This window comes from Rhinoraja longicauda, chromosome 3 (assembly GCF_053455715.1).
Source record: "Rhinoraja longicauda isolate Sanriku21f chromosome 3, sRhiLon1.1, whole genome shotgun sequence".
Classification (NCBI taxonomy): domain Eukaryota; kingdom Metazoa; phylum Chordata; class Chondrichthyes; order Rajiformes; family Arhynchobatidae; genus Rhinoraja; species Rhinoraja longicauda.
This window is the reverse complement of record NC_135955.1, coordinates 19,478,620-19,491,368: the sequence shown is the minus strand read 5'-3', so window position 1 is coordinate 19,491,368 and position 12,749 is coordinate 19,478,620.

Here is a 12,749-nt window from a genome sequence, read left to right as displayed (position 1 = left end):
AGATCTCAATTTTTACCTTTGTTCACACAGCAGTGTTTCCAGCCAAATACAATTGGTTAGCTGTTAAGAATTGCTTGCGAATTCCCAAGCAAAACTAATATAACTTTATGAAGAAATGATGAAAGCTGGATCACCTGGCCAACAACTCTTAATATTCCACCACAAGGTCCCCACAACGGGGCTGAGTGGAGGCTGCACTCTCTGCTCCTCCACAGACCAACCCACGTCGGCTTCCTTCAACAGTTTAACCTCGTGTTTGGACTTCATTACCTCATGTTAGGACATTGTAGCGTACAGATAATGCTCGTTACAATGGACGTTCGGGGGGAATGGTGTCCGTTATTGCCGATTGTTCGCTATAAGCAAGCAAGGGATTTGCTCCAGCTTCCTAAGGGTCATTCTGCGAAACAACGAGTTGTTTTCAAATACAAAGTTATTTTTAGCAGCTAAAATTTTTTTTTTTGTTACTTTCCTATTAGAGGAAAATATTTCCTGCACTCTGATCACTATTTTAAATGGTGACCATTGTTACTCCACTTCAGTATTTGCCAGTGTTGATGGCCTTTTTTCTACCCTCTCGTTCTACGTTCAACCTCTCAAATCTGGACTTTATCTGACCTATTAGCCCGGTTTCTCAGAATATTTTTCCCTTTTTAATTTTTTTTCTTTGGACAGGTTACATAATGGTTTCTATTGCCAAAATGTTCCCCCTGCATTTAGTTTTAGCTGCTGTGCTTCATTCTCCATTAGTATATTAAATAGTGAATCCTCCCATTTTCACATGTTAGGGTTGAAGCAATCCCTGAACACATTTTTTCATGTTTGCATATTTCTTTCTGAATCATTCTTCCACTATTAGAGCTTGTTATTAGTGTGATTATTCATTTATTATCTATTATCTCTACCCATGTGGATTTTGTTTTTATCAGCCTCACAGCTCCATTTCTTGTTTCCACTGCATTACAACATTTCTTATAAGCGCTGGTTATTGCTAATAAACACTTCACCTTCCCTCTCCCCCCTCCTCCCTCCTTTCTCTCTCTTTATCTTTCAACATTTAAATCCCAATCCAGATATTTTTGCAGCCATGTTTCAATAATCCCGACTATCCTTGGAAACATTCAAAGTATTATGGCGAGACTGGAAACTTGTTCTTTGTTGAAGAAGTTTATTGCGACAGCAAAATTCGATTACAAAGTTTTCTTAACAAGATTACAGACAACCATTAAAACTAACTGTCCTCTTCGAAGACGTCTCCCAACTGACTCTTTTCGGGCGCCAAAAGCGCACATGACAACGCTGTCCAATCAGCGAAGTCACTCTCTGGACCAATCCCTACGGTCACACCCACACGTGACCTTGCTGGCCAATCTGAGGGTTCGACGACTAGGACCACTCTCTATGGTCGCTACATGACCCCCCCCCAGAACCCGAGGTACGGAACCTAGCAGGGAGCCGGATTTCGCGACCAGAACGAGTAAGGAGAGGGGCAGCCTGAACCACAGGAGCAGGGGTTTCCGGACTTGGTGGAACTGCCGGAGCGGGGGGTCCTGGACTGATCGGAACTGCCGGAGGCCAGCCTCTCCGAGGTGGTTGGCCGACCAGGACCGGGCGGTCCGGATCCAAGTGCGCAGGTTTAAGCCTGGACACCAAGACGAGCTCACTCCTGCCGCCCATGTCTAAGGTGAAGGTGACCGTCCCCTTACACAAAACCCGGAATGGCCCTTCATAGACCCTCTGCAACGGGGAACGATGGGCATCCTTACGCAGAAATACAAACTCACAGTCCTTCAGGGCAGGCGGTTCGTGTACCATGGGACACCCATGACGTGAAGTCGGAACTGGGACCAGGGAACCCACACGTGCCCGGAGCGATGCCAAGACCGACGGGACGGGAGGCAGCTGGCCGGAGGGGTCCGGAAGCAAATCCCCGGGTACTCGAAGTGGCGAGCCATATACTAGCTCCGCGGACGAAGCACCGAGATCCTGCTTAGGAGCAGTCCGGATGCCCAGAAGGACCCAGGGAAGTTGGTCTACCCAGTCCGGGCCTTCTAGCCTCGCACTGAGGGCCGCCTTGAGTTGACGGTGGAACCTCTCCACAAGGCCATTAGCCTGGGGGTGGTACGCTGTAGTGTGTTGTAACCGGGAACCGTACAGCTCTGCTAGCGTGGCCCAGAGGGTCGAAGTGAACTGTGGCCCCCTGTCGGTGGTAATAACAGCCGGAACCCCTAAACGTGCTACCCAATGGAGGACCAAAGTCCTGGCACAAGAGGCAGCAGAGGTATCTGACAATGGGAAAGCCTCTGGCCACCGGGTGAACCGATCCACCACCGTGAGGAGATGGGTGTAGCCCCGGGAGGATGGCAAGGGCCCGACTAAATCCACGTGAATGTGGGAAAAACGGACCGCTGGGACCTCAAACTCCTGTACCGGGGGCTGGACATGGCGCTGGACTTTAGCGGTCTGGCAGGGAACGCAGGAACGGGCCCAAACAGCTACCTGTTTACGCAGGCCGTGCCACACAAACCGAGCGGCTACTAAAGCAGAGGTGGAGCGGATGGACGGGTGCGCCAGCCCGTGAATGGCATCGAAAACCCGGCGCTGAAGGGAGGGCGGCACCATCGGCCTGGGACGGGGAAGGGAAACATCACACCAGACTTTTGTGCCTTCCGACCCGCAGGCTACCTGAGCCAACTTCAACCCCGAAGTGGTGGACTGGTATGCCGAGGCGGTATCCGCCAGGAGCTGTGCCTCCGCAAGCACCTGGGGATCCACTTCGCAGTCCACCGCTGAAATGGGGGAAAAAGCAGGCCGAGACAGGGCGTCGGCAACGGCATTAAGCTTACCAGCGACATGACGGACATCGGGGTAAACTCGGAGATGGCAGTCAGGTGCGCAGCTGCCGGGACGAACCTATGGTAGAAGTTAACCATACCTACGAACTCCTGCAGACCTTTCACTGTGGTGGGCCTGGGAAATACTCGGATAGCCTCCATCTTCTCGGGCAAAGGGGTGGCGCCGGCAGGGGTGATTCTGTGCCCTAAAAAATCGAGAGAAGGGAGGCCGAATTGACACTTGGAGGGTTGGATAATGAGCCCGTGGTCTTGGAGCCGCTGGAATACAGTCCGCACTGAGGGGCTGGCGACCAGGATGTCATCTAAATAAATAAACACAAAAGGTAAACCCCGACCCACACGGTCCATCAGTCGCTGGAAAGCCTGTGCCGCGTTCTTTAAACCGAAAGGCATGCGCAACCATTCGAACAACCCGAACGGAGTGATCGTGGCAGTTTTTGGTATGTCCTTCGGCCGCACAGGAATCTGGTGGTATCCTCGCACCAAATCGATCTTGGAGAACACCACCGCACCTTCCAGCCCAGACGAGAAGTCCTGCAGGTGCGGTATGGGGTAGCGGTCAGCCGTGGTGACAGCGTTGAGATGCCGATAATCGCCACATGGTCTCCACCCCCCAGATGCTTTGGAGACCATATGCAACGGCGAGGCCCACGGGCTGTCAGACTGACGGACAATTCCCATTTCCTCCATCTTCCTAAATTCCTCTCGCGCCACCACCAGCTTGTCAGGCGGTAGCCTCCGGGCCCGAGCGAAAACGGGGGGACCCTCGGTGCGGATGTGGTGGACAACGCCGTGCTTGGCCGAAAGGGCGTCGAAACGCTGGATGAGCAGCTCTGGAAACTCCGCCAGGACCTCAGCATACGAGTCGGGAGCCGCGACGACGGCCTGGACAGTTGGGCTGGGCGGGGTGGCGGTTGTCGGAGCGGCGGGCTCATCGCTGGCGGAGGGTCGGAGGTCGTTACCGCGGACGTCGGGGACCAGTGAAAAGGCCCAGAGAAAATCTGCGCCTAGGATCGCTTGGCTGACGTCTGCTATAATGAATGGCCATTCATACGTGCGGAGGCCTAAAACCAGGGACATCTTCCGCGTACCAAACGTGCGGATGGGGCTGCCATTAACCGCGATGAGGGTAGGACCTGTCTTACCCAATCTGGTCTCAAGGTCGGTCGGCGGTACTATACTGACAATGGCTCCCGTGTCCACCAAAAATTCTGTGTCCGTGAATCGGTCTCGGACGTAGAGGCGTCGGTTCTGGCCAATCGCAACTGCCCCTATGTACGATCGGCCGAGGCATTTCCCGCGAAGGTACAAGGTGAGCGGCAGTTGCGGGATTCTCCACCCCATCGTAGATGGTAATAGCACCAGCCGCGCTTGTGCGGATCCTTTTGGCGGGCTTTTGGAGAAATGGCGGGAGACGCCTCGCCATCTTGATGCCGCTGTGGCGTGGTCACTGATGTCGAGACCTTGTTGATCGAATCGCTTCCTTTCGATTTGGACGCCATGAGCGCATCAGCTTTTTCTGCATATGCCACGGGGTCCTTAAAAGAACAATCCGTGAGCATAAGTTTGACATCTTCGGGAAGCTTCTCTCGGAATGCCTGCTCGAACATGAGGCAATCCGTATGTTCACCTGCTAGCGCCAACATTTCAGCCATGAGAACGGACGGCAGCCGATCTCCAAGATCCGGTAGGTGCAGAAGTTTCTTAGCTCGGTCATGCCTATTGAACCCGAAGGTTCGTAGTAACAGTGCCTTCATGGCCTCGTACTTGTCTTCCGCGGGAGGGTTTACGATGAACCGCATCACACGTGTGGTCGTCTCCGGCGATAGAGCGCTGACAAGGTAGTAGTATTTCGTCGCATCTGCCGAGATGTTTCTTAAGTGAAACTGGGCTTCGGTGTGGACAAACCAAGATTGTGGTTGATGTGTCCAAAACGACGGAAGGTGAACGCTGACCGCGCTTAGCTCCGGTGCGCCTGGCGCAGCAGCCAACAACGGGGCGTCGTATTCATTCATGGTCGGTGATCGCCCAGATCACGTCGGGGTCATCAATATGGCGAGACTGGAAACTTGTTCTTTGTTGAAGAAGTTTATTGCGACAGCAATATTCGATTACAAAGTTTTCTTAACAAGATTACAGACAACCATTAAAACTAACTGTCCTCTTCGAAGACGTCTCCCAACTGACTCTTTTCGAGCGCCAAAAGCGCACATGACAACACTGTCCAATCAGCGATGTCGCTCTCTGGACCAATCCCTACGGTCGCACCCACACGTGACCTTGCTGGCCAATCTGAGGGTTCGACGACTAGGACCACTCTCTATGGTCGCTACAGTATGGTTACTTCTGTTTTGGACAGTGTGCTTTGCTCTTCACATGTAACCACATGTTAATTATTTTAATTTGTCTGCTTCTGTGCCAGAGAAATCCAGAGATTATCACTCCTAGAGTTTCTGGTTTTATATTTAGAACTAATTTCTGCTGTTCTTTCAGCTGGACCTCCTCCCACCATCTCATTCCATCATTTGTACCAGTGTGGACCATGACACCTCCCCACTCCAAATTCCCCTCCGGCTGGATGAGGCATCCCTGAACCCAGTATGTGACAGGCAACACACCCAAAAGGATTCTTTTTTTTATAATGACCGAGGATTATTTTTTGGACAATCTTTCATCTACATCTCTCATCTGTCTGAGTGACTCAAACTCGAATATCAACATAATTATTCTTGGTTACAGAGATCTGAGATAAAAATATTTCCTGCTGACATTCGGACCTATGTCAGTTTGTGATTAGATTCCCCGGATACACGGTGATTTGGCTGTATGGGTTCAGAACAGGCTTACTCATTGAAGACAAGGAGCTGTGTTGGAAGGAAGATATTCTGGCTGGAGGTTGTGACCAGTGGAGTTCTGCAGGGATCTGCGCTGGAACCTCTGCTGTTTGTTATATATATAAATGACTTGGACATAAAATGTAGATGGATTGGTGAGTAAGTTTTCTGACAACATCAAAGCTGGAGGAGCTGCAAACAGTGAGAAAGTCTGTCAGAAGATACAGCCGGATATAGATGCACTGCAAAAAATGGGCAGAGAAATAGCAAATGGAGTTCAATCCAAGTAAGAGTCAGGTGTCGCACTTTGGGAGGTTGAATGCAAGAGGAAAATATACAGTTAATGGTAAGACCTTAAACAGCAGTGATGTGCAGAGGGATTTTGGAGTCCAGGTTCACAGCTCACTGAAGGTGGCAGCACAAGTATAAAGGGTGGTAAAGAAGGTGTATGGTATGCTTGCTTTCAATACAAGGATCATTGAATATAAGAGTCAGGAAGTCATGATGCAGCTCTATAAGACTTTGGTTAGGCTGCATTTGGAGTATTGTGTGCAGTTTTGCTCACACCACTCTTGGAGGCATTGGAGTGGTTGGACAAACTTGAACGTCGGAGGATGATAGAAGTATATAGAATTATGAGAGGCATCTTTAGGGTATAACAGAATTAACCTTTTTTTCTGGGTGGAAATGATAAAAACTAGAGGACATTGCTTTAAGGTGAGAGGGACAAAGGGTGGTGGGTGATGTGCGGACCAGGTTTTATACACAGAGGGTGGTGGATGCCTGACATGTGCTTCCAGGGTGATAGTGAAGATAGATAGGATAGTAACATTTAAAAGGCCTTTGGATAGGTACATAGATATGCAGGGAATGGATGAGTGTGGATCAAGTGCAGGCACAGGAGATTTATTTAACTTGGCATCATATTTGGCACAGAGATTGTTGTCTGAAGGACCTGCTCCTGCACTGTCCTGTTCTATATTGAAATCACCCCAGCAGACTTTGATGAAGTGCACATTTACTCAATGGAGAAAAATAAATCAACTTCAGCTTTTTGTGTCAATCTTCGGTTTAAACCTGCATCTGCAGTTCCTTCTTACACAAAATAAATCAAAAGATGCATCTTGAATCATGCAGCAGCTAGCTGCACACTGCCATCTTCTGGATGTGTGGCCATAATGCAGAGTGAAAGACATCTCCATAGGCAACTTAGTTTCTCTAATTTGTGTCAGTGATTTAAGTTCAGAAGGACATCCTTGTAATTGAGGCAGTGCAGCGTAGGTTCACGAGATTGATCCTTGGGATGGCGGGACTGTCATATGAGGAAAGATTGAAAAGACTAGGCTTGTATTCACTGGAGTTTAGAAGGATGAGAGGAGATCTTATAGAGACATATAAAATTATAAAAGGACTGAACAAGCTAGATGTAGGAAAAATGTTCCCAATGTTGGGGGAGTCCAGAACCAGGAGCCACAGTCTTAGAATAAAGGGGAGGCCATTTAAAACTGAGGTGAGAAGGAACTTTTTCACCCAGAGAGTTGTGAATTTGTGGAATTCCCTGCCACAGAGGGCAGTGGAGGCTAAATCACTGGATGAATTTAAGAGAGAGTTAGATAGAGCTCTAGAGAGCTAGTGGAATCAAGGGATCTGGGGAGAAGTTGGGCACAGGTTACTGATTGTGAATGATCAGCCATGATGGGGGAGTCCAGAACCAGGAGCCACAGTTTAAGAATAAGGGGTAGGCCATTTAGAACGGATATGAGGAAAATCATTTTCAGTCAGAGTTGTAAATCTGTGGAATTCACTGCCTCAGAAGGCAGTGGAGGCCGTCTCTGAATGCATTCAAGAGAGACCTAGATAGAGCTCTTATGGATAGCGGAGTCAGGGGGTATGGGGAGAAGGCAGGAGTGGGGTACTGATTGAGAAAGATCAGCCATGATCACATTGAATGATGGTTCTGGCTCGAAGGGCCGAATGGCCTCCTCCTGCACCTATTTTCTATGTTTCTATGTTAAGTTCTTCTTGGGATTGAATCATAGAGTGACACAGTGTGGAAACAGGCCCTTCAGCCCAACATGACTGCACCGGCCAACATGTCCCAGCTACACTAGTCCCTCCTGCCCATTTGGTCTGTATCCCTCTAAACCTGTCCAATCCATGCACCTGTCTAGACACAAAAAACTGGAGTAACTCAGCGGGGCAGACAACATCTCTGGAGAGAAGGGGTGGGTGACGTTTCAGGTCGAGACCCTTCTTTAGACAGAAGATGCTGTCTGCCCCACTGAGTTATTTCAGCTTTTTGTGTCTATCTTCAGTTTAAACCAGCATCTGCAGTTCCTTCCTACACATGTGTGTACCTGTCTAACTGTTTCTTAAATGTTGGGAATGTCCCAGCCCCAACTACCTCCTCTGGCATCTTGTTCCATACACCCACCACCTTTTGTGTCAAAAAGTTAGCCCTCAGATTCCAATTCAATCTTTTCCCCTTCACCTTGAACCTTTGTCCTCTGGTCCTCCATTCACCTACTCTGGGCAAGAGACTCTGTGCATCTACCCGATCAATTCCTCTCATGATTTTATACACTTCTATAGGATCACCCCTCATCCTCCTGCGTTCTAAGAAATAGTCCCAGCCTACTCAACCTCTCCCTATAGCTCAGTCCCTCTAGTCCTGGCAACATCCTCATAAATCTTCTCTGTACCTTTTCCAGCTTGATAACATCTTTCCTGTTTCATGGTGCCCAGAACTGAACACAATACACCAACGTCTTATACAATTGCAACATGACCTCCCAACCTCTATACTGAATATGCGTAGGAAGGAACTGCAAATGCTGGTTTAAACCGAAGATAGACACAAAATGCTGGATTAACTCAGCGGGACAGGCAGCAACTCTGGAGAGAAGGAATAGGCGACATGCCTTTCCCGCGACTTTGAGCCTGAAGAAGGTCTCGACCCGAAACGTCACCCATTCTTTCTCTCCAGAGGTGCCGCCTGTCCCGCTGAATTACTCCAGCATTTTGTATCTATCTTCTGTACTGAATACTCTGACTGATGACCAATGTGCCAAAAGCCTTTTTGACCACCCAATCAACCTGAGACTCCACCTTGAAAATGCCAAATTAGTTGCTGCAGGTTCTGTGCATGCTTTTCCAGCCCATGTTGTGAAATCTCTGAATGTTTGTTCTACTCTGGTATCAAGGAATTCAGTGGTTAAGCCTCAATCTGCAGAGTGGGAATCCAGCTGAGCAGAAATCTGAACCAGGTTGTGTTGGTGAGAGTCAGCCGTTCTGAGCCAAAGTCAGCTTTTAAGCAAAAGATTACACCCATGTATTCTTCACTCACCCCAATCCTTAAACGTGCTAGCCTCTCGGCATTGTGGTTAATGTGGCTTTAGTAGTCGAGAAACCTTTATAAATAGCAACAGATTTGTTGAAATATTCTGTATAAAATATGAATAGGTTTGTTTCTGTTTGTTGGATTGGAGCAATATCTGTGGCATAACGTTCTGCCATGGAGTCTGGAAAATACCAGCATTGAACTTGGTATGTTCACACAACAGGAACATGAATGGCCTTGTTCTGTGCTCACCTTTCCTTTCCTTTCATCCCGGCATCAGCGTTCAATCCTGCTCTGGCCATCTCCGTAAAGGATTAGAATGGCCTGGTAAATACTGGGGTTTTGTATCTGCTTAATATCATGAAAAAAGTCACTCACGTCTCACCTGCAAGTGCATGACCTGGGAGAAGATGCACAGGCTGGAGGATAAGTCCCACCTCCACCTCTTTTCCAGCTTTCTTTCCCCTACTGCAGTCATTTTGAGGAAGAGTCCCGACTGGTAACGTCACCTATCCATTCTCTTGAGATGCTCGTTGATCCGCTGAGTTACTCCAGCACTTTGTGCTCTACACAAGTTTCCAGCATCTGCAATTCCTTGTGTCTGCAGGATACGATCCTGTCTCCCTGCAGCACTATCTTCAGGAAGTGTCACGAATCATGAAACAGAGTCTCCGCTTGTATTCGATTGTCATAGATAAGCCATGGAGGCATGGTCACGTTGGAATGCTGAACATAATAAACAATCATAGAACAGGAATTAGAACAACTAGTCCATTCAGCTTGTTCACACGTCAATAACCCACTGTGTCACAGAGAGAATCCCAGCTCATCCAAAACAATATGATCTACAGGGAGAGCCAAGAAACAAAGTAAAAACTAACTTGGAAATTATCAGGAAAATCTAAATGTATGCAGATTACTCAGCCCAGCAGTGCAGCTCTATCATAGGAGGGGATTTCCACCACAGGCTGAACAGTCTAGTTCACATAAGAACACCCTGGCCTGTACATATTAGAAATCATAAGAAATACAAGAGACGTAGGGGATTTGGCACTTGGAACACCCTCCGTCAGTTAGCAAGATTGTGGCTGATCATTCAGCAGAGTGCTACTGGAAAACTGAAAATGCTCGAGTATGGAAAGAGAAACAGTTAGCATATCACATCCGTATTAAGTTTCTATTCGTAGCTATGTTTTCCTCTTACAGTTGCTAAGTTGTTCAATGAAATGACAGGCTTGCGTTCCTTGAGCCATCTCTTATTTCTTGTTTCCATGTCCTCAGTCTGAACATGTTAAGTTCCATGCTTTTCCCCCTTGAAATTCCATTTTTGTTCACCTTATAATATATATTTTCTAGCCTACAAAACAACGCCATCTCACAGCCCAAGTAAAAGGGGCTTTGGAGCATTTGTGGAAAATTTCATCAATGTCATTCTAACAGAAAGAGTAAATTTCTTGAAGCCATGATGGTGGGCATGTGACATGCGAAGAACCGTACAAGATTAACCACTTTAACCAACGACTGCAATGACGTCCATGACTCAAAGTTTCTATGAAAGAAAATGGCACTAAAATATGCAAAGGGAAAAACAAAAGTTTGAAAAAGTATTTGCTAGACGTTGGAATTTTTTTTTAACCACAAACTGTAAGAATGCTGTCAAACTATTCCACTGACAATAAAGAAGGCAAAAAAAAAGTATCAATGATCTTTGACAATTTTACAATAACAGATGAAAATTATTTGCATGCCACTGAAGGACATTCCAGTTTACCAGTCACACAAGAATTCATTATGAAGCCAGCTCAAATAATGCCTTTCTCAGGCATCTGAGAACACATTTTGCTTCTCCTTTTCTGCAATAATCAAAGTTCCATGCTCAGACGGAATCGAGGAGATGTTTGTTGTCATTAAATCACAACGATTAACATACAATATACTTACATTGTATATGGTCAATCATCATGTTCAATAGGTGCAAAATTGGTACCTATTTCAACTAAAATGAGCAAATATTAATTTACATAAAGCCTAAAATCAGCTTGAGTTGAATGTTAATTTATATATGGTAGCATATTTTTTGATTAAACAAATATATTTTAAAACAAATTAAGCAAAACTGAATATTACCCCTAATATTTGTCAATTTTGAAAAACAGATTTTAATAGAAGAGATTGCCTCTTTCATTATTAAGGTTAAAACACTTCCACCATGTCAAGAAATCTTAGTTCAACACAATTTTAGAAAAGGTTTTCATTTTAAGTCAATCACTGCCTACTTGCAGTCAAGATTTTTGCTCTTGTGAACACTGTGTACATTACCAGCGATATTTTAAACGTTTGGGTCTTTAGGTAGATTGGATTTAGCCTTCATTGTTGCACAGTGTGTCCAATTAGGCCTCCTTTCACCATGGCTCCATCAGGTACTTGTTTGAGATCTGTTTAACCTGTTCACAGTACTTCAGCATTAAGGGAACTGTTTAATTAAACCTCAGGGAACCAGAAAGAGATTTGAGTACCTCTTGTCACATAAATAGTACTGTGTCAGCGTCTTGCTGAAACCTGCAAGGCATATTGCGGAGACTAATTTTGTGACAAAATGTAATATCTGATAATTAAATAACTTCTGTAACATATGTCACTGCTTTCATTGGAAACACAGAGATGTTAAACTGTTTATGCACCTTGACCTACTTTAAAACTTATTTTTTGATTGGAAAGAAATGCCGAGGAGTTTGTACACTTGCATATTTATAATAGAATGTTGATCTGGGGAAAAGATGGAAACCATGTTAATTAATGTTAATTAACCACTGGGGAAACTTGCTAGATCCTGGGTAAATTAGTCCCCGTGCTTCGAGAGCTTGAGATCTCAGCTAATCCTTTATTAGACAAAAGAAAGAAAAAAATGACATAATTTTCATTAAAATGTGTCATTTTCTTTTTGCTGCAGGGCAGCCTAATATCGTGGAGATGATAGTATTCTTAAAAACTTGTCGGTTTTGTACATTATCTTATTGTTTTAAAGTAAGTCTTTTACATATGGCTTTCTAAAAATGGTAATGGAGCTCAACTTCAAAGGAAACGCAAATTCACTGACATAGAACAGACACATTAACAATTTAGTTTTGAATTTTACGACCTGAACTTTAATCTTTCTAGATGCAAAACTAACTAAGTTCTCAACAATCTAAACACTTGCACTCATTGTAAAGAAAATAACTATTGAAACACAGTCTCTTTTACAAGTGATCAAACTCAATTCTGGAAAAAAACACAAGAAAGTAAAAATAAAACAAAACAAATTTCCATTGAAACTTCCTAACTAAATTGGAAAGAAGCACAGAAACTTAATCTTGACATGTAACACTTACTGACTGTCTATGGAAGGAAAACTATATGTGCTTTAAATTTGCTCTCAATCTTCAGAGAATTCCACTATTCTGCTCTTGCAGCAATGTGCTGTTTCCTGAGTATAGCTTCTCTGACATTGTGGTATTCTCAGAGCACTGCTCCTCTGATGGTTTGGGATCGTCTCAGTACTTCCTGTCAGGCAGCGCAAATCTCCCTCAACACTGCCCATTTGAAAGTGGGGTACTGGAAGCATCAGCCAAGATTTTGTGCTCATGCCTATGCAGTGGGACCTGAAACTTTGGACCCGAGTGAAAATTCCAGACTTGATTTGCTTAGGATCTCTCCAAAAAATGGAGCCTTAACTATGAA